This window comes from Rhipicephalus microplus, chromosome X (assembly GCF_043290135.1).
Source record: "Rhipicephalus microplus isolate Deutch F79 chromosome X, USDA_Rmic, whole genome shotgun sequence".
Taxonomy (NCBI): Eukaryota; Metazoa; Arthropoda; class Arachnida; order Ixodida; family Ixodidae; genus Rhipicephalus; species Rhipicephalus microplus.
In genome coordinates, this window is record NC_134710.1 from 262,688,566 (window position 1) to 262,708,531 (window position 19,966).

Genomic DNA, 19,966 nt, shown 5'->3' on the forward strand with positions numbered 1-19,966 from the left:
GATGAGCGGGCCCATCCAATTATCCTTTCGCTGTTCGGTAGCGATAATGTCAACATCAATGGCAGAAACAGCAGCCGAGGATACTAAGCAGAGCACATCAACTTCAGGCAGAGGGGAGTGCGAGAGGGCGTCGGCGTCAGCATGCTGGCGTCCGTTGCGGTACAGCACGCGGATGTCGTAGTCTTGTAAGCGAAGAGCGCAACGGGCGAGACGGCCTGGGGAATCCTTCAATGATGAAAGCCAGCATAGTGCATGATGGTCGGTGACGACATCGAATGGGTGACCATACAAATAAGGTCGAAACTTAGTAAGGGCCCACACGATTGCCAGGCACTCTTTGTCCGTGACGGTGTAGTTTGTCTCGGCTCTCGTGAGCGTACGGCTTGCATATGCTACGACATATTCAGGGAATCCGGGTTTGCGCTGCGCCAGGACAGCGCCGAGGCCTACACCGCTGGCGTCTGTGTGCACCTCCGTCGGGGCCGTAGGGTCGTAGTGGCGTAGAATGGGAGGAAACGTCAGCAAATGGAGCTTTGCGAACGCGTCGTCGGACTCAGACGACCATGAATTGAGGGGCCCGTTACTTCCAAGGAGCTTCGTCAGCGCTGATATAATCGTAGCAAAGTTTCGTATGAAGCGTCGGAAGTATGAGCACAGGCCCACGAAACTACGCAGTTCTTTGACGGACGCAGGTTTGGGGAATTCAGCCATGGCCCAAAGCTTGGCTGGGTCAGGAAGAATGCCATCCTTAGACACGACGTACCCTAGGATGGTGAGTTGCCGTGCTGCAAAGCAGCACTTCTTCAGATTTAGTTGCAAGCCGGCATTGATCACACGTGCGAAAACTTCTTTCAGACGTTGGAGATGCGTGGAGAAATCTGCAGCGAACACAACAACGTGATCGAGGTAACACAAGCACATGTGCCATTTCAAGTTGCGCAGAACGGGGTCCATCATGCGCTCAAAGGTCGCAGGTGCATTACATAGACCAAACGGTATGACGTTGAATTTGTACAAGCCGTCGGGTGTGATGAACGCAGTCTTTGGTCGAGCGTCCTCAGCCATGGGTACTTGCCAGTACCCCGAGCGCAGATCGATAGAAGAAAAAAATTCGGCTCCGTGAAGGCTGTCAATTGCGTCATCGATGCGCGGTAGTGGGTAAACATCCTTGCGAGTGATCTTATTGAGCTGTCTGTAGTCCACACAGAACCGCAAAGAACCATTTTTCTTCGCAACAAGAACAACAAGAGACGCCCATGGACTGTCCGAGGGCCGAATAACGTCGCGTCTGAGCATATCATCAACCTGCTCGTTAATTTCCCGACGTTCAGCAGGCGACACGCGGTAGGGACGTTGCCGTAATGGTGGATGGGCACCAGTGTCGATACGATGTGTAACAGCGCACGCGCGACCGAGAGAACTTCGCCCGACATCGAAAGAAGAATGATATTTTCGCAGCAGGTCCAGAAGCTGTGAACGCTGTACCTACGTAAGATTGTTATGAATGTAGGGGCCAAATACATCAGGAGATGATGAATCATAAGTGGAAACAGCACTGACGTAACGCGAATTGGGACAACGCGAGTCATCAGGTACGTCCAGGACTTGTGCGTTATCAACTGGTTCCACTCTGCCGAGACATTCCCCTCGAACCAAGGTAAAAGTGTACGGGGATGGGTTGGTCACAAAAATAGCGGCGTCGCTCTGGGTGATTTGCACGGTCGCGAAAGGTACTAGCAACCCTTTCCTTCGGCAAGCACGGTCGGATGGCGAAACGAGTGCAATTGTGTCGGAGAGTCCAGCGCAGTAGACAGATACACCCATCGCCTAGCTTGGAGGCACTATGGTATCGTCTTTCACGAGAATCTTGCTGAGTTTCGAGGGACTGTCTTTCGGCGTCAAATGCGAGAAGGGTGAGAGTTCAATTTCGGCAGCGGCACAATGGATGACGGCGTCGTTGCGGGAGAGAAAATTCCACCCCAGGATGACGTCATGAGAGCATGCAGGAATGATGATGAATAGGCCGACATACAGAACGTCCTGAACGACAACGCGAGCTGTGCACTCTGCTGAATGATGGATACGATGCGAACCGGCAGTACGAAGGAACAACCCAGAAATCGGCGTCGTCACTTTTCGAAGCAAGCGGCAAAAGTTTTCGTCCATAACGGATACTGCAGCTCCAGTGTCAATAAGAGCAGATGCATGAACACCGTCCACCACAAGCACGTCTATGACATTAGATGGGAGGCTCTGAGGGCTTTCACATTGTAATAGCATCACAGTCCTTGCCTCGGGGACTGCGATGACTAGTTTTCCCGCTCATGAGCAGCCGAACTTGGCCTCATGGGGGACAGCGAACGACGTCATGGAGACGGCGACCTTCGAGGAGATGGACCTGGGCGAGACGGCGACAGCATAGACGGTAGTTCGTCGTGATAGGGACGGCTGAGGTGGCCAGCAACAGGCGAAGAAATTGCAGCCGGCTGTACGCGATGGCAATAACGGGCTACGTGACTGGCGTAACCGCAGGCAAAGCAGGTGGGTAGGTTGTCGGGTGTACGCCATCGGTTTGCTGGGGTAGGTCTTGTCCATGACGCTAGAGCCGATGGACGGAACGGTGGCTGGAAAGGCTGCAGGGGGTGCTGTAGCTGAGTCTGAGTGGTCACGTCAACATACGTAGCCGGCATACCCGCTGCAAAGGATGGAGGTCGTGCGGCAGCTTCGACGTAAGTCAGTGGGGTGGGTGGTTGAACGACTGGAGGCGGCCTGGCGACCACTTGGGCGTAACTTGAGGGTGCAGGGGCCGGAAGCTGTTGTGGTTGGTACGCAGGCATGACCTCTGCTATTTCCTGCTCAATTGCTCGGCGGATGGGTGGGAAAATGGTAGTGGCCGATTGTTGAGCAACCGGTGGTTGGGCAAAGGGCAGGAGAGAAAACTGCCGCGCGATTTCCTCACGTATGAAGGACTTGAGGTCTGTCAGCAGTGCCACCTGATCACAGCTCGCCTCCAAGCCTGCAAGCCCTGCATCTCGTGGTGTGGAGCGACGGGTCATCGAACGCTGCCGGCGGAGCTCCTCGTAGCTCTGGCACAGCGTGATGACCTCAGCTACTGTGCCTGAGTTTTTGGCAAGCAGCATCGTGAAGACATTATAGTCAATGCCCTTCATGACGTTTCGGACCTTGTCTGATTCGGACATGCTGTCGTTGGATTTCTTGCACAGGTCCAGGACATCAGCTATGTAACTGGTGAATGATTCACCGGCCTTCTGTGCGCGTTCGCGTAAGCGCTGCTCGGCTTGCAGCTTACGAACGGCAGGGCGGCCAAAAACGTTGGTGATAGCGGTCTTGAAATCGGACCAGGTTGCGAAATCGGACGCGTGGTTGTTGTATCACAAGCTTGCCACGCCCGCAAGGTAGAACACCAAGTTTGTCACCTTGCCGTCCTCGTCCCATTTGTTGGGGACGCTCACGCACTCGTAAATGGCGAGCCAGTCCTTCACGTCAGTGCCATCGGCGCCCGTGAAAATGGGTGGATCTCGGATCCTTGGGACACCGGGACAAGGGGGTGGCATGGGAGGAGGCGTTTGCTGAGAGGCGTAGTGGGACATGGTAGATTGCAGGGTACGTGAGCGCAGTTCCAAGGGCATCGAAGGGGATCGTAGCACTCTCCACCAATTTGTTATAGCGTTTATTAGCAGGCACACAGCGAGTATACACAATAGCGACAGTAACGGCCAAGCACGGACTCTCAGCGCGAGCGGCGTCCTTTTGGGTAGACCCCCTAGAGAACACTTGAGAGTTTGACCCACTTCAGTGTTCGCCGGCTTCTCTACAATAAATATATATACATTATCTTTCTTCACATTTACTATACAATTCGGTCCAATAACTTCCCTTATACTTTCCTTGGCATTATTGTCTGTTATATATATATATATATATATATATATATATATATATATATATATATATATATATATATATATATATATATATATATATATATATATATATATATATTAATGATGAGTTCTAACAGACGATAATTCCAAGGAAAGTATAAGGGTAGTTATTGAACCGAATTGTATAGTATATGTGAAGAAAGAAAAGTTGGTGAAAAGATAACTTCCCGTGGGCAAGAACCGAACCTGCGTACTTCGAATAACGCGTTCGATGTTCTAGCACTGAGCTACAACAGCAGCTATCCCCTCGGCCACTTTGTTGGGTATATACGTGAATTTAAACGTGGGAGTGTCAGGCAGTGCCACCAGTAGCCATGGCGGGGAGTGTGACACACTCTTTATGAGCTTGTTTGGCGTCATGTAGCACATGAACTTATTCCGAGCTAGCAGCTGACCAATAGTCCCTCGTATACAACCTAAGGTACCAAGTCTGCCAGTAGGAGAACCTCGGTAATTAATAAGGGAAAGAAGTGTATACTTAAGGGCTCAATTTTTGTGCTTTAACGTTATAATAATCAGATCTAACAGACAATAATGCAAAGAAAAGTGTAAGGTAAGTTATTAGACAGAATTGTATAGCAAACGCGAAGAAGGACAAGTGGGTGAAAAGATAACTTGCAGTGGTCAGGAACTGATTATACAATTCGGTCTAATAACTAATAACTTCCCTTATTTTTTTCTTGGTATTATTGCCTGTCAGATCCCAATATATGGTGTCAAAACATGAAAACACGAAAAACTAGCCCTTAGGTGTACACTTATTTCTCTTATATATATATATATATATATATATATATATATATATATATATATAGTTATACATTTCGAGAAGTGTGCAGTATAGAAAACGAAACATTAAAATGTTTGTTTAATCCTAAAAGTTTCGGCCGGTGGACCAGCCTTCTTCAGAGGATCTAAGCGAAATGATACAAATTCCCGTAGCAGAGAGCCACCCTCACAGTTTGAAGACCCCCAAAACAAAAAAAAGAAAAAAAGAGAGAAAAAAAAGAGGCAAACGTGCGAACGTATTATTTTTGTCTCAACGGGAACTGGAAGCAACCTTGAATAGTAATAGCAGGACTTGACTTTCGGTAAAATGCAAGTGACAACCCGTATAAAAAGCTGTATAAAGTTGTATAAAAAGCTTTCAAACTTGAAAAATGTTGAATCAGTGTGAGGGTAGCGTGTTCATTTAACCAAAGGTTAGGCTTTGCAGTGAGGTTTTTATTTCAGTTTATTCATGGTATAGTACCCCTCCACTGTAGTGAAACCACTCTTACAGGGAGGTAACGGCAGACTAATATACTCTACATTAATTAGTTTAATTATATTGCTTTGAAAATTTTAATAATGTAAATTTTAATCAAATCAATTTCTAATAATGTAACATTTGTTCAAATATTTAAAGTGATAAAATATTTGCACAAGCCTAGTGTTACGGAATTTCTTTAGAAAGGTTTTTTACAGTATGTGTACCTTGAGTAAAATCTGCTGCAACAGTCTGTAAGAGAGCGAGCTGGGAGTTGGGGGGCTGCTGTGGAAAAACCGCGATGTGAATGTGCGATACTCACATGAAATGTTACTTGATTCATGACGGTTATTACAAGTTAAGCTTTCCTGGAATTAAGTAATCACAAGTGTTATCTTATGGTACTCCTTTGCTGCTGTTAGCCTATGTTTAGTTTAACTTGTGAGCAAGAAATAAAAAGTAAAGAAGCTGGGTTTATTGCGGTGTGCGACGATTTTTTATATTTTTGTAATGTTTCAGTAGCCTGCTATATTGTTGTTCATTTTTGCAAAATTGTATAAGCTACCACAAGGTATGGTTTGATAGAAAAGTGTTAGAATAGCTTTTTTTTGCTCAATTTCAGCATAGAATTTCACGCCATTATCATCGTGAATTGAAAATCTGTAAAAATGGTATGCTGCTAGGAAAGATTGGGTTCATATAAAAATTCTTAGATTTTTTGACTACGAAGTTCAGTGAGAATTTTCTTAAGGGTTGTCCTGCAGACATGTGTACTTATATTTTGCTCTTCTATGATAATATTTAGATCAGAAAGGAGGACTGAAACTCATATTTTAAAAAAATATGTTTCTATGTCAGATAGGCCAAGCTGTCAGAGATGATATTGAAATCAGTGACACCAGTTTTATTTCCTTTACAGAGGTTCTGGGACAAAATTCCAGCAAGGAATCATTAGTTGAGCTTGTCTTTTTCTGTTGGAATTTTTTTCCAGCCAACAGAATTCAGAAAGAGAGCTTCTAAATCGTATTTAACCCATGTATAAACTGATTTATTGTAATTCCGTGGGGTTTTCTTGTGTTGTTGACATCTGTGACATGATCCTCCCACCACTTAATGTTATTAGTTAAGGAAGCACACAGAAGGGAGTTTGGTGCATATTGTGTCCTCTGGCACACGTTGCAGACACCCGTGATCCGGGCCTTGGAGGGGCGTATGATGTCTCTGCTTTGTCAGCGCAGTGAGAAGCTTGTCCAGCGTAGGCACAGGACATAAAAGACCAGGCCGAAGAATGCAACGTCGCAGGTGGTGACTTGTTAAAATTTATTGCAACACACTACTCTCTGTCGCTCTTTTACTCATTTTGTGCATGTATATATTGTCACATGGTCGAGATGTTGAAAAAAGCAGCAGCCGGCAGGTTCAAAATGAAACTGTTAATTTAGCTGAACTTGTGGCTGGTAAACAAAAGTTTAGATTACAGCAATACACATTGACACTGATTGCAGCGTACAAGATATGGCCATCGATAATTTGATCTGCAAAGAGGCGTGTCGGCATTTATATATGCGGCAGCTAGCATTTAAGTATTTTGACTGGTGGCCGTGTTTGTTTGAAAATCAACTAAACTTTTTTTGTTTGCTTGCTCAAGCTTATGATATAATCCTGAAATACAGTCGACGACCAATATTTCGGGCTAAATGAATGCGTGAAAAGAAAGCGCTTTTATTGGCTCTTCAGTGAACAGGAGGCCGAAAGAGGCTGTCAATGCGTAATTTGGAATGCTGTCAGACATTCTGACATGGTTTGAGTGAGGCATTATTAATGGGTGCAATAGGCCAGCAACGTACAACTTATAGAGAAAGAAAGGGCAGTGTGTGGCGATATGTTGTGGGTAAGGCAAAAGCTTTATGAAAACTTTGCACCCCAGGGGCGCTATAAGGTGGGCTAGTTGGTGTTAATTCGTCTCCAATAGTTCGCTAATAAATAGGATGAATAAAAATCAGACGAATGAATGTAAACATAGCATGAATGAAATTAAATGTCAAGGTCATCAACAATTTTTGGACGTTTATCCCAGCCATCCGAAGAAAATTAAAAACAGCCTAAAACCCGGCTCTTGCTATACAAGGACTGCTTCTCATTGTCAAGAATTTGGCAGACTCCAGTTGCGAAACACCCCTTCGCAACAGCGGAAAGCGCCAGACCACTTCGTCAGAGCCAGTACAGTTTTAGAGCAAGAACACGAGACTGTAAGAAAACAATTCAGCAAGATTCTGCACTACACCATCATCCAGCCGTCTAAGAGTTCATGGGAATCTCCCGTGGTGTTAGTGAAAGAGGATGGGACTCTTATGTTTCTGCACCGATTATTGCTGCTTGAGTATTATCATGAAAAAGGACTTGTACTTTCTCCCGCGGACATACCATGCCCTGCATTGACTCCACAGGAAGAAGTACCTTTCATCGATGCACCTCAGGGCCGCCTATTATCAAATGGAAGTCGACGAGAGTAGGCTTGTGAAATGGTGAGATGATTTTAGGTGATGATTTTAGGTTCGAAGCAAAGTCAAGAAGAATAGTAGTTTTATTCAAAGAACACTAAAACGAATTTGAATGGTATATATATCACAAACTACAAAGTAAAATGGGCATATTTGTCATGGCCCGACAAAGCAGCACAATACTTTTTAAAAAAAGAGAGAAGGCCTGTGCAAATTCTCATATTTTTGCATCAATGGAAGTGGAAACAACTTTGAATAGTAGCAGTATTTGAGTTGCAATAAAATGCATGGGATAAACTGTAAAATAAGTCACATTTTAAAATTTGCTATGCTTTAGCATGCAAATCAGTATAACAAGCTTTTGAACTTAAAAAATGAATCAATGTGAGGGTAACATCTTTATTTAATATTGAAGTGAGGCTTCGTGGCAGAGCGGATTTCTTCTTGGTATGCGTTTTCACGGCTTATCACTACATTACTGCAGCGAAACTACCCCACAAAAGGTGTTTTCATGGTTTAGTTTTTTGTTTTTTTTTTTCACAGCAGTGAAACAACTCTTACGGAATGTTACATGCGGATTAATATGCATCTATTTAATTGTTCTAAATAATTTGAAATTTTCAATTATTTCAATTCGATTCGAAGTGAATTTGAATGGTGCATTATTCGTTCAAATATTTGAAGCATTTGACTATGCGCACAAGCCTAGACGAGAGGTAATGTGAGAAGACTGCTTTTACAACAATAGACAGCCTCTTTAAGTTCAAAGTCTTAAGTCTTTTGCTCAGCACCTGCGACTTTCCACAACGTTATGGATAGAGTACATCTGGGATTTAATTGGACACAGTACACAAAGCAATGAGCGCAGTAGCACTTCTGGTGCTATTTGCATTCCAGGCTTACTACAAGATGTTAAGCACTGGCATGTACAGACATAGCTGCTTGCATATTTACAGTGCCTGCCCGGTCACTATGCACCTGCCATGATGACTAGAAATGTATAGTATTTTTATATAAGCTTGCTGTCTGTAGTAATTCAAGTAATAATAGAAAGTTTTCGAGTGGGGGCTCCAATCGTTTTGGGGCCCCAAAGAAATAGCATCGAGCCCACTGTACATGCCCGGTACCCAAAGAGGGTTTGGCTTTTACGCTGTGGACGCTATTTCTCGCAATAAGCAGGAGCCCCAAAGCCTGCCCCAAAAGCTTTGCGTCAGACAAACGAGATAGCACCCCATGAAGTGACGGCTCTCAGGTAACATGGGAATGACATAAAATATAGGGGGAGTGTCCAAAGCGCCGCAGACCCAATTCGAAAACTCTTCGCTCCTGCTTGACCCAAAGCATGCATACGGCTTTGGTTCCCCAAAATTCTGAGCCTCCCTCAAAACTCCCTAATAACATGATTGTTTGGGTTTCATGTCCCAAAACCACTTCATATACTTATGAGGGATGCTATAGTGGAGGGCTCAGGAAATGTTGGCCCCCTGGGAGGTTCTTTAACATGCATTTAAATATAAGCACACGGGATTCAGTGATTGAAATAGGAAAGTCACTTGATGTCAATCACGTGTCCATTTGGGCTGGTTGGTACATCTTCATAAAATGCAAACTATTGAACAGCATCAACATGAGCCCTTTTTCTTCCTGTCATGTACATGATTTTTAGGGAAAAGAAGCAGCTCTATCCTGTGTATCATCCGGTTTTTACCTTTTCATAATCCTGCTGTCTAGTGAAGTCACTGAAGTCAGAGTTTTTTAAAAAAACTTTTCCTTCTGCAGTGAAGGCGACGTGAGGCCAGCCCGTAGAGGCTAATAATTGAGGCAGCCAGCAACGAAGTTGGCGGGCAGCTGAACGAGAAAGCCGCAGGTGGGTTTTCTCTTCTTGGGATCACATTTGACAATAATATGCCGTCATTGCTAGTGCATTTACCCGCCAGTTCATAATTCGTGAGCTGATCAGTGTATTTCTGTTGCCTGGCAAATTCGGCAAGAGCAAACTGCACAAGTATACGTAAACAGGGCAAGTACAATTAGCTAGATAATTTTATTGCCTACTTTAGAACAGAATCAATGTAACAGTACACTATGATTGCACAGACAGACATTTGAAAAGACTTTTATATACACGCATCAGACACTATCTGCGCATTACCAGGAAGAATTTACAATGGTAAATAGCACTAGTACAGGGTTAAATAGTTGCTCCCACGGTCAAAAGCATTATTCCGAACGTGCTATCCTTCTATGAGCCCTCTTATCTTCACTTGCAGGCAGAACAGTCGACTGGTGAATGAGCTTGTTATTTTTTATCATTTGCTAATAAACCCATGGACAGTCATTTACGTAGCATGCAGTTTGCTCAGTGTTCACGTCACATCTTAGTGTGGTCTCATTTAGTCCATGCCTCCTTGTGCTGAATGTATTTATATGTTTCAATTGATATATCTAATGAATTGCCAATAACTAATATCATGAAATGGTTGTCAGAATGGCCAGGTAACCTGATGTGCTGTTTGTAAAGTGCGCAGACGCAAGGCTCGTGAGGCCCAGCATCAAGGCTTAGCACAATCACGGAATTTGGTGCATCGCAATGGCATGTTCACAGATGATGAGCAGCCCGATGCCGACAGGCTGTCCTTCGACAAGGAGCGAGGTGGGTTTGCTAATTTGTGATGTGGGCACGGCAAAGTGTTTTCATCTTTTGCTAAAGAAGTGTAACTTAGCTTACTTGCTCAAAAAGAAAAACTGTCATCTACCTGTGTGTTCCACAAATCTACAAATCAAACCCATATTAATTTTTGTGAAAGAAATCTTTGTAGCCAAGTAAAAAGTTACTAGACCAAATTTAACCTTTCTTGAGCTGTGAAGCTTTATGGTAAAATAGTGTGAATGGCTGAACAACAAGAGAACAAACAGGAAAAAGTAAAGAAATTAAGTACACGAGTTCTTAGCTCAGCTATTCAGTTCACTTACACTGCTAAGATTTGAAACTTGACGTTTTAGTGATATGTGAGTCACATGCACACTTATGTTTCTTCTATTTTCAGTTACTCTCATATCTGTGTGGATTAGACTTGAATACTTGCATCAGAGCCAACATTTACCAGCCATGTTTGCAGTGGCATGACTCCGTTGTCTTGAGCTCTTGCATACACTAATCATTATACTAAAGAATTTGATGTCGCATTTGATTTCCTGAGCACTGTACTTTATGGCAATATAGGGTCAACGATTAGTGCTTTGTCCTCTTTTTTCTTCATTTGCTCGCCAGTTGTTCATGCTGTTTTGCCATAACTCATCTAAACTGCTATAACTATAACCATGTAGGTATGCCTAGTTTTTTGGCCAGGCGGCCCGGGGTAGAATAATGCTGACACGAGAACAGTAACAGTGGGCGTGGCTTATTCCTTGGCAGCTGATTTAAAGCGGTTGTAAAATATTTTGTCATGATGTCAGCCTGACACCTCCGCGAATGCCAGTCTCTTGGTTATCACTTTGCAGCAGGACTGATAGTTGGGCTAGTTGGTGATACATTATGGGCAGTACCAGCGCACAAAATCAAGGGACAATGAGAAGAGAAACTAACAAGCGCTGTTTGTGTCTCTTCTCACCATCCCGTGAGTTTGTGTGCTGGTACTGCCCATAATGTATCAATTTGCAGCAAAAACCAGCTAGTTCACCTTCTGTGCACAGCTTTCTAAATAATTCACATGAATTTCCTTCTCAGCTTTGTTCTTAAAATGAGTGTACAACATTTCTTTCTGTACGTGACCCTGCCTTTCTCGTTTGTCCTCAATTTTTGTATGCTGTGCGCATTTTATTCAGTTAATGCCTGCACAAACACTATCTTAATTGCAGATTGGTTCACATTCTCATTCTGCATCTCACTGTGCCTTGTGTAGTCGTACACACATTTTTTTCGAATACCATTGTTCTGCTTAAAATGCAACGATCAATTCGCCAATACGCGTGCAAAGCTTTTTACACTTGTAAGTCTACTTGATGGTTGTGTTAAACAAACTCCTGTGATGTTGCACACACAAAAATAATTAGTGTGCTACTTCAGAAAACAAATTTTGCCTGCAGTTGGCCTAATTTGACATGTGCAGTTGTGTGTATAAGTTCACGCTTTTGGCCCGAATAATTTTTCAGTTGTGAGGCAACACTGTGTGTCTGCCCTCTCTCCTGTATTCACTTTCCACATGCTGTTCGAGAAATTAATTAGCACCGATTCAGCGTGCTTGCCATTTTGCTTATCAGTCTCCTTTCAGCAGCTAATCGGTGGGCCTGGGAGTGCAGAGCTAATCCTGGATAATGCAAGGCATGTCTTTGAATATGTAACTGAGCAGCTCAGCAGTGTGGCTGCCCTGAAGCAGAAGTTTGAGCACTGGAAGCGAGACTTCGGGGAATCTTACGAGCAGGCATGCATTCTTTTGTGCTTGGTTAAGCTCCTGGTGCCCTTTGTGCGACTTCAGGTGGCTGCTTGGAATCCCATTGAGGTTGGACATTTTTCAGATGTACTTTTGCATTGTTCACTGGAAAGGAACAGAAGCGTGAAGAAGTCAATGAATTGACTACAGCAGTGGCTCAATCGTATGTGGTTCTGCTGTTGGTGTCAAGTTATGATTCCTTGCCATGAGGGTGTATTCTTAATAAGGTGAAATATGTAAACAATGTTTGGCTCTGCCACTGTGGTCTAGCAGCTAAAGTACTCGGCTGCCAGCCCGCAGGTCACGGGATCGACTCCCGGCTGCGGCGGCTGCATTTTCAATGGATGTGAAAACGATGTAGGCCCCAGAGCTCAGATTTGGGTGCAGGTTAAAGAACCCCAGGTGGTCGAAATTTTCGGAGCCCTCCACTACGGCGTCTTTCATAATCTTATGGTGGTTTTGGGACGTTGAACCCCACATTATCTATCTATCTATCTATCTATCTATCTATCTATCTATCTATCTATCTATCTATCTATCTATCTATCTATCTATCTATCTATCTATCTATCTATCTATCTATCTATCTATCTATCTATCTATCTATCTATCTATCTATCTATCTATCTATCTATCTATCTATCTATCTATCTATCTATCTATCTATCTATCTATCTATCTATCTATCTATCTATCTATCTATCTGTCTGTCTGTCTGTCTGTCTGTCTGTCTGTCTGTCTGTCTGTCTGTCTGTCTGTCTGTCTGTCTGTCTGTCTGTCTGTCTGTCTGTCTGTCTGTCTGTCTGTCTGTCTGACCATCCGTCCGTCCGTCTGCCCCGCCGTGGTGGTCTAGTGGCTAAGGTACTCGGCTACTGACCCGCAAGTCGCGGGATCGAATCCCGGCTGTGGCGGCTGCATTTCCGATGGAGGTGGAAATGTTGTAGGCCCGTGTGCTCAGATTTGGGTGCACGTTAAAGAACCTCAGGTGGTCGAAATTTCCGGAGCCCTCTACTACGGCGTCTACCATAATCATATGGTGGTTTCGGGACTTTAAGTCCCACATATCATCATGTGTCTGACCACCTGTCTGCTTGTCCGTCCGTCCGTCCGTCTGTGCTTGCTAACATCTAAACATCTAAACAGTGCTTGCTCTCAGTGACATTCACTTCAGTCAGGATTTAATGACAATCGTAATGCTATCATCTAAGTATCTTTGGGTGACCATTGAAATACACTCTAACAAAACTAACTATATAAAACTAAGTAAAATATTGCTGCTGAAAGTGATTTCTGGAAGCACTTCTTGCAATAACAAGATCAATAAAAATTTGTTATTGTAAAATCTGGAATATTTGATCTCTGTCTATAGTGTGTTCAACATGGAATGGTCTTCTAAATAAAACTTACTGATTAATGTCTTTGTTTAAGGATAGCAAAGATGCAGCTCGTCATGTTCTTCTGCAACCTGCTTCCTGCCTGTTCCATGCGACGTGGTGGTCGATTCATTCTGTAAACTGTAGCACAGTTTGTTGATTGTAGTACCTTTGTCTCCAAAGGATTCTATTCTACATATTGCTTTGCAGCAGTTAATTAAAGCGATGTCTCTCTACTTAAAACTCAGAAGCAAAAAGAGGATTTCGTAGAGCAAAGTTTGCTGTGTGCCACATCAAAGTAATGCCTAAATATATGAAGTGTCAGTGTGTGCACTCAAAGCTCATATATATGGGAGATGTGTTGTCATTATGGTTGCCAGCTGTGGAGTTTTGGACTGGCCTGGACCCGCCATTATTGAATTTGCTCCCTTTATTTTTTATTCCCCCCCCTTTTTTTCCAGAGCAGTAAGCGCAGCGTCATTCTAATCACGGGTATTTTCATGCCGCCAATTAGACTAGTAGGTTAGCTCAGTGTGCCATTTTTATTTGTACACAAGGTTTATTTGGAAGAAGAAAAGCAATATTACAAGAAATGGCACAGCATGCCAAAGACCTGACATGGCATCTATTGTTCAATGCTAATGTGATGTTCTGGCGGCTCATCTCCCCCCCCCCCCCCCCATTCAAGGGCCAGAACCCTAGTTATCATCTTGGATTTGGTAATGCCAAAGTTTGAGTTCTAATTTTGTGTATATTGAGAAAAGTATCATTTAACAATCATTTCATAGAGTCTGCATTGTGTTCTCTTGTGAGCTGCACTTTGCCTAAACTTCCATTCCTCAACTGTCTCCACTTCTCATTTATTTTTTGATTTATTTATTTTTATTTTTTGAAATAGTGGGAGCTAGGCCTACATTATCTCACATTCCACTTCAATGTTTTTACCGTGCTGTAAATGTTATGTCTGCTTTTTGTGAATTCTCAAAGTTCTAAGCTACAGCTTCTGCACAAGATATACTTTTTGGAGAAAATTGATATTGTCTTGCAGATGCTGTAGATTCCAGCACGATGACCTTATTTTTAGCGGATGTATGAGAGGTAGCGAGCACAATTCAGAATTGTAACAATGGACAATGATTGGTTTCAATTTAAAACCACTTGGGATGACCAGAATCAGTATAGCTTGAACGATTATAATCTGTGCTTTCTGTATTACCATAGTCACTGCCATATTGTACGTTTTTTTGCAACTGCCAATTTTGATCAGCAAGAACTCTGTCCTTGGAAGTTCTTCTTCACCTGCCCACATTCATCTAATTGTGTGGCAATACCTTGTGGAGAAGCCCGAGAGTCCTGAAAGCTGTGTGTGGTATGATGCACTCCTGTTCTATGGTGAAGACACATCTGAAGACCCTGATATGTGCCTACTGCCCCGCATAGTGGAGCATGTCCTCCTTCCTAAGGTGTCTGGTCTGTCAGCTTTCTCTTTGTGAAGCATCTGTTCTGGGACAAGTGAGCACACTTGGAGTAAAAAGTGCACAACCGAATTGGCTGTGTGCTCGAGATGAAAAACAAGGATCAGATGAGTAAACTTGTAACACCTAAGTTTCCATTTTATATCAAGCTTGTGTTGAGCTTGCTCCAGAAGTCCTGTCCTTCAACCCTTGTGGTTGTCTTCAGGTCATTTCAGCATGGAACAGATTTTACTTGTCTCGATAAGCGGTCTCGATCACTGAGCTCTGAAACATTTATTGAGCTTTAGGGAAGCTCACTCTTTTGATGAAGGTCTATAAAGAAAGCAAAGTAAAAACGTTTTCTAGGACTGATACAAGACAGCTGGATGAATATATATAACTGCTAGAAAAGGCTAGACAAGTACAAACAAAAACAGATTGATAGCACAGTGACAACATATAGTATGTGTCTCGTGGCTGTCGCTGTGTTGTCTCATGATGCACTTTAGTGAAACACAAAACAGTTTTCATCTTGATGCACATTTTGTGAAGCACAGAACAAGGCTACCAAATTTGTTTTAAAACATGTTGACCAGAGGGTAACGAAAGATTGTGTGGAATTTTACCTTATTAAACACACCTTATTGTTGTACTTACTAAATTTGGAAGTGACGGATGAAAGTTGTAAATTATTTCGTTGTGCGCAGCACTAGCGGAAAAAGTCTGGGACCCCATGCCCAGAACCCAGACACTGAACCTGGTGTAGACAGCCAAGAAGCTGGTTGAGGATTACCCAACTGTCAATGCCCAGAGTCGGCACTTACAGGTTTGCCTCACTTTTCTTTGCTGTTTTTGTGTGCGTGTCTTCCTGTGCGCCTGGTACGTCATTTTACAGTGTTTTCTTATCAAGGTGCAAGCTAGTGCCTCATCACAAGCTGGCCTCAAAAAATGCAGTGCGCAATACGAAAACTCGCGTGATCTTCAATCAGGGACAACCTGGAATCGAGGTATTCCGTGTGGCAGTCAAGTATTTTAGAACATAGTCACGCCAGTGCTTGAAACTACGTTGAAAAAAAGATCACGTACCGTCATCGTGTCTGGCAAGGAGTCCTGTTTACAGATGCACTAGTGCATGGCAGAGTCCTACAGTCACACCATGCACCATGTCATATGAATTACAAAATAATTGCGTGGTCAGCTGTAAAAGACTCTGTAGAATAATGCTGCAGAAGCAAGACGTGCAGTACCAAAACTAGCGTGACCACTCAGGTTTTAATTATGATAATGATGATGCCATTACCCTTCAAGTTGTCTTGAGTGAATGCATGAAGCAAATCAAAGTGGACGGTTGGGCCAGTTGGCAACGATTCATGATCTGTGTTTACTGCATGGTAGAACAGACGTAATGCGTTTGTCTCCATGAGCTCGTCATCCGTGTTCTCTACGGTGCAGCAAGCATGTAGGCTAGAGGTAGACACCCCCACTTCCCCCCCCCCCCAAAAAAAATGTCTAGTGGACCATATTCTTGGACAACTTTTTTGTTTTCATTTTGCCATGGAAGGACATTACTTCAGACAATTAGGCCTTGGAGACCCTCCCCCCCATGTGTCTGTGTGCAGTATATATCGATCATGAATGCATCAAGGCTCCTGTGAATTTATTTCGCACAAATGTAACAAATATTTAGTAAAAGCGGGGCCTTTCTGACTGCAGAGTGCTGTGGTTCGCTCGAGGTGTCATAGTTCAGAATTTGTGCTGTGTATGTACTCTGTCCTGTCTAATATTTCAGCATATAATCATATTTTGTAGATAATAGCGCAGTTCACTTTAAATGTTTCGAAAAGTAGAATATATTGAAGTTACTAATTTAATCCCTTTTTCTAATGATTCTGAAGAACTTGTTTTTTTTCCTTGTCGTACAACTTGCAGAACTTCATGGCCAAGGTGGCTGCACGCATTGGCCGAGCAGCTTTAGATGAAGATTTCTACATTCCATTATACCCTAAAGAGTAAGTGACACTGCTGGTCTTTTTTGTAGTGGCCTCACACATTCTGCTGTCTTTACAGGGTGTTGGAGAACAGGTCGGGCGCGCCTGCAGCCTTTTTTCACCGCCAGTTCTGGTCCTGCCTTAAGGTTTTATTGACAGCGAGAAGACAAACTACTTTTCATCTTATCAAAACAAAGCTTGCATAAATGCACACTAATGACATCAGTGTGTGCACCTGCCAAGGTGGCTAGTTAGCTAGCTGACCACCGCTCATATATTGTGCTCACGGCTCAAAAAACAAACTCTAGAAAATGAGGTTGCAGATCTCAAACTGCACTTACTCTCTTAGTTAGCTGGCTAACTGTGACCAAACTCTATGATTAGTTTGGTTTATGGAGTTTAATGTCTGTTATCAACCGAGCTTATGCGAGATGCCGTCAACTGCCATGGCTGGGATCGAACCCATGCCTTTCGAGTGAGTAGCCATGCACCATAACTGCGGGGTCATCACAACGGCATAAAAGATGAATGTTCATGATGTGTTGCAGCTTATGAAAAATGTGCTCAGCTGGCAAGGTCTGCTGGTTGAAGAACCACTCAAGGAGCTCTCCCTGTGCAGCCTCTTGAGCCGTTATCTCATTGTGGCCCTCCAGGCCGGCCTCTCTCAAAGAAACACAGTTGAAAAATTCACTCGCGTGAGTGACTTGCCTTTTCATGGCCATTCTAAGGCTCATTAGTAGTTCATTTTGTTTGTTATTCTTTCCAAGGAAGGTATTCTCATGGTATTTAGTGAAAATTGTTTGATATTTTTTGCACTTGAGGAGGTTTACTTTAAATAAAATGTCCTGGGAAGCAACTGCACTGGGCCAAGTCTGCCAGTGCAGGCATTACTCAGTGATGTTTTGGTTTGACCTCTGGCTGGATGAGAGAAAGAAATAAACGAATGGCTTCATGGAAAGTTGGCTTGCAAAAAAAAAAGAAGAGTTCGGCAGCAGTTGAAGTGTGTCCATTGACTGCAATTGTGTCACATGCTTATGCAGCTGGTGTCAACGCTGCCGACGTCATGGCTGCGCGGAAGCCAGCTTCCACAGCTGGAGTTGTTAACATGCTTTCTACGACTCTACCTGCAACACCTGGAGGGTGTGCCTGGTTCTTCTAACCTGGGACCAGATATGCATGCCAGGTATATATGTGGCAAGTATTTTGAACAAAAAGTTGTTTGAAATGACTGTAGGATACCAGCTCTTTTGCATGTGACACTTTATAAACAAGCATTCCTTGAATACTGTGGTGGCACCTAGGAGGGCCAGTGCCACATGAGTAAACCTCTTTCTTTTTTTCCCCAGCGATTCTCTAGAAGTAGTTAGAAAGCTACTGGCTTCACTTACAGACAAGGCGAAATGATGAGATATATGTTGGAAATAAAAAGACACACCTTCACATTACAGCATTCTTGCAGCAATGTGAGAGTGCTATATATGTAAAGTGTGTTGTCTCTTTCCGTCCTTCATTATAATTTTCTCAGTGTTATTTAAATATGTTGCCATTGATTGCAGTTTTAAAGTGGAACCGTCCAGTACCTGAATTTGTTTACGAAGCTGACAACTGACGGAGCCCTTAAACTTTGTTGTGTTGAATATTGCTAGATACACTGCTGTATTTATTGTTATACAAGTATTGTTATCAATCGCTGTTCTCCTTTAGAGTCATGTTTGCCTGCATTAGTATGAAATAAAACAATATTTGACTTGTTTGGTAGCTTGTATTCTCCCTCTATTTTTTGTTGTTTGGCTTCTGCTTACCCAATGTGCAGAAACAGCAAAGGCTGTTCGGTATGGTTATGATGCTACATAATTTTGACTCCTCCATCCACTTGTGCTTGCTGCCCCGCCACGGTGGTCTAGTGGCTAAGGTACTCGGCTACTGAACCGCAGGTCACGGGATTGATTCCCGGCTGCATTTTCGGTGGAAGCAGAAATGTAGGCCCGTGTGCTCATATTTGGGGGCACGTTAAAGAACCCCATGTGGTCGAAATTTGCGGAGCCCTTCGCTACAGCGTCTCTCATAATCGTATGGTGGTTTGGCACGTTATACCCCACATACCGATCGATCGATATGTGGGGTTTGTCCTTGCCAGTGGTTCTGACGGATTTCTCCCGTGTGCACGAAACAGAGTTTCGGTGGTTGGCCAACGAAACAAATATCTATCCATCACATTAGTATTAGACGGGTTACTTTTCCACATGTTGAACTGAGGCACTAGAAATGCAGCGTAATGGCGAGCAATGCATACATTTGTTTATATAATGAAGTAAATCGTCTACTCTATCCACGGATTGAACGAGATGATTCTGGGAGGAAAAAAGCGTTAAGCACAGCAGGCCTGGCCACGAGGCGATTCGATCCGAGCGGCACGCGATGGTAAATACAAGTAGAAAGGTAAAATAGGTGACGATGACTTTGAATAAAACGCCCCTAAGCTGTTTGGTTCATGATCATGAGATGCGAGGAGAAAGTACACGAGACCACGGTACGGTTAAATACTCAAGGAAGGAGGTCGGGACCACCCAAAAAGGTGCGTCACAAAGTGCGACAAATTTTGCGAGTACATTTTTCAACGAGCAGTGCACGTAGTCAGCTGATGTACCACATTAAGGTGCTGCAGCAGTAAAGAAACAATAGAATTGTCTGGACTGCTATCAGATTTCGCCAATACGCCGCCCCACCCCGTACATCGCTTTTGGGTGTGCGTTGTATGGTATCAGATAAAAATTACTGACTGGACGTTCCAGAACAAATTCGCGACATGCAGTTGCTCCGACAAGGACTCGGACGCTGCATGACGATAATTATAGCGCAAGAACAGAACGAAGACACAGATCGTCATAACTATAACTATAACTGTAATGTCATACCAACTAGCCCAAGCTGCCACACTTCTAAGCTGCATGAAAAATCTGGACAACTCTGCAAAATCCGGGACGGCTAACCCTAGACCACGGTGCT

The 19,966-nt window shown here is 43.5% G+C and overlaps 1 pseudogene; it reads left to right on the top strand.

The window, feature by feature from the left end:
• Positions 1 to 18,364, top strand: part of LOC142775237 (PAX3- and PAX7-binding protein 1-like) — a 53,974-nt pseudogene extending 35,610 nt beyond the window's left edge.
• The last annotated feature ends 1,602 nt before the right edge of the window (positions 18,365 to 19,966 follow it).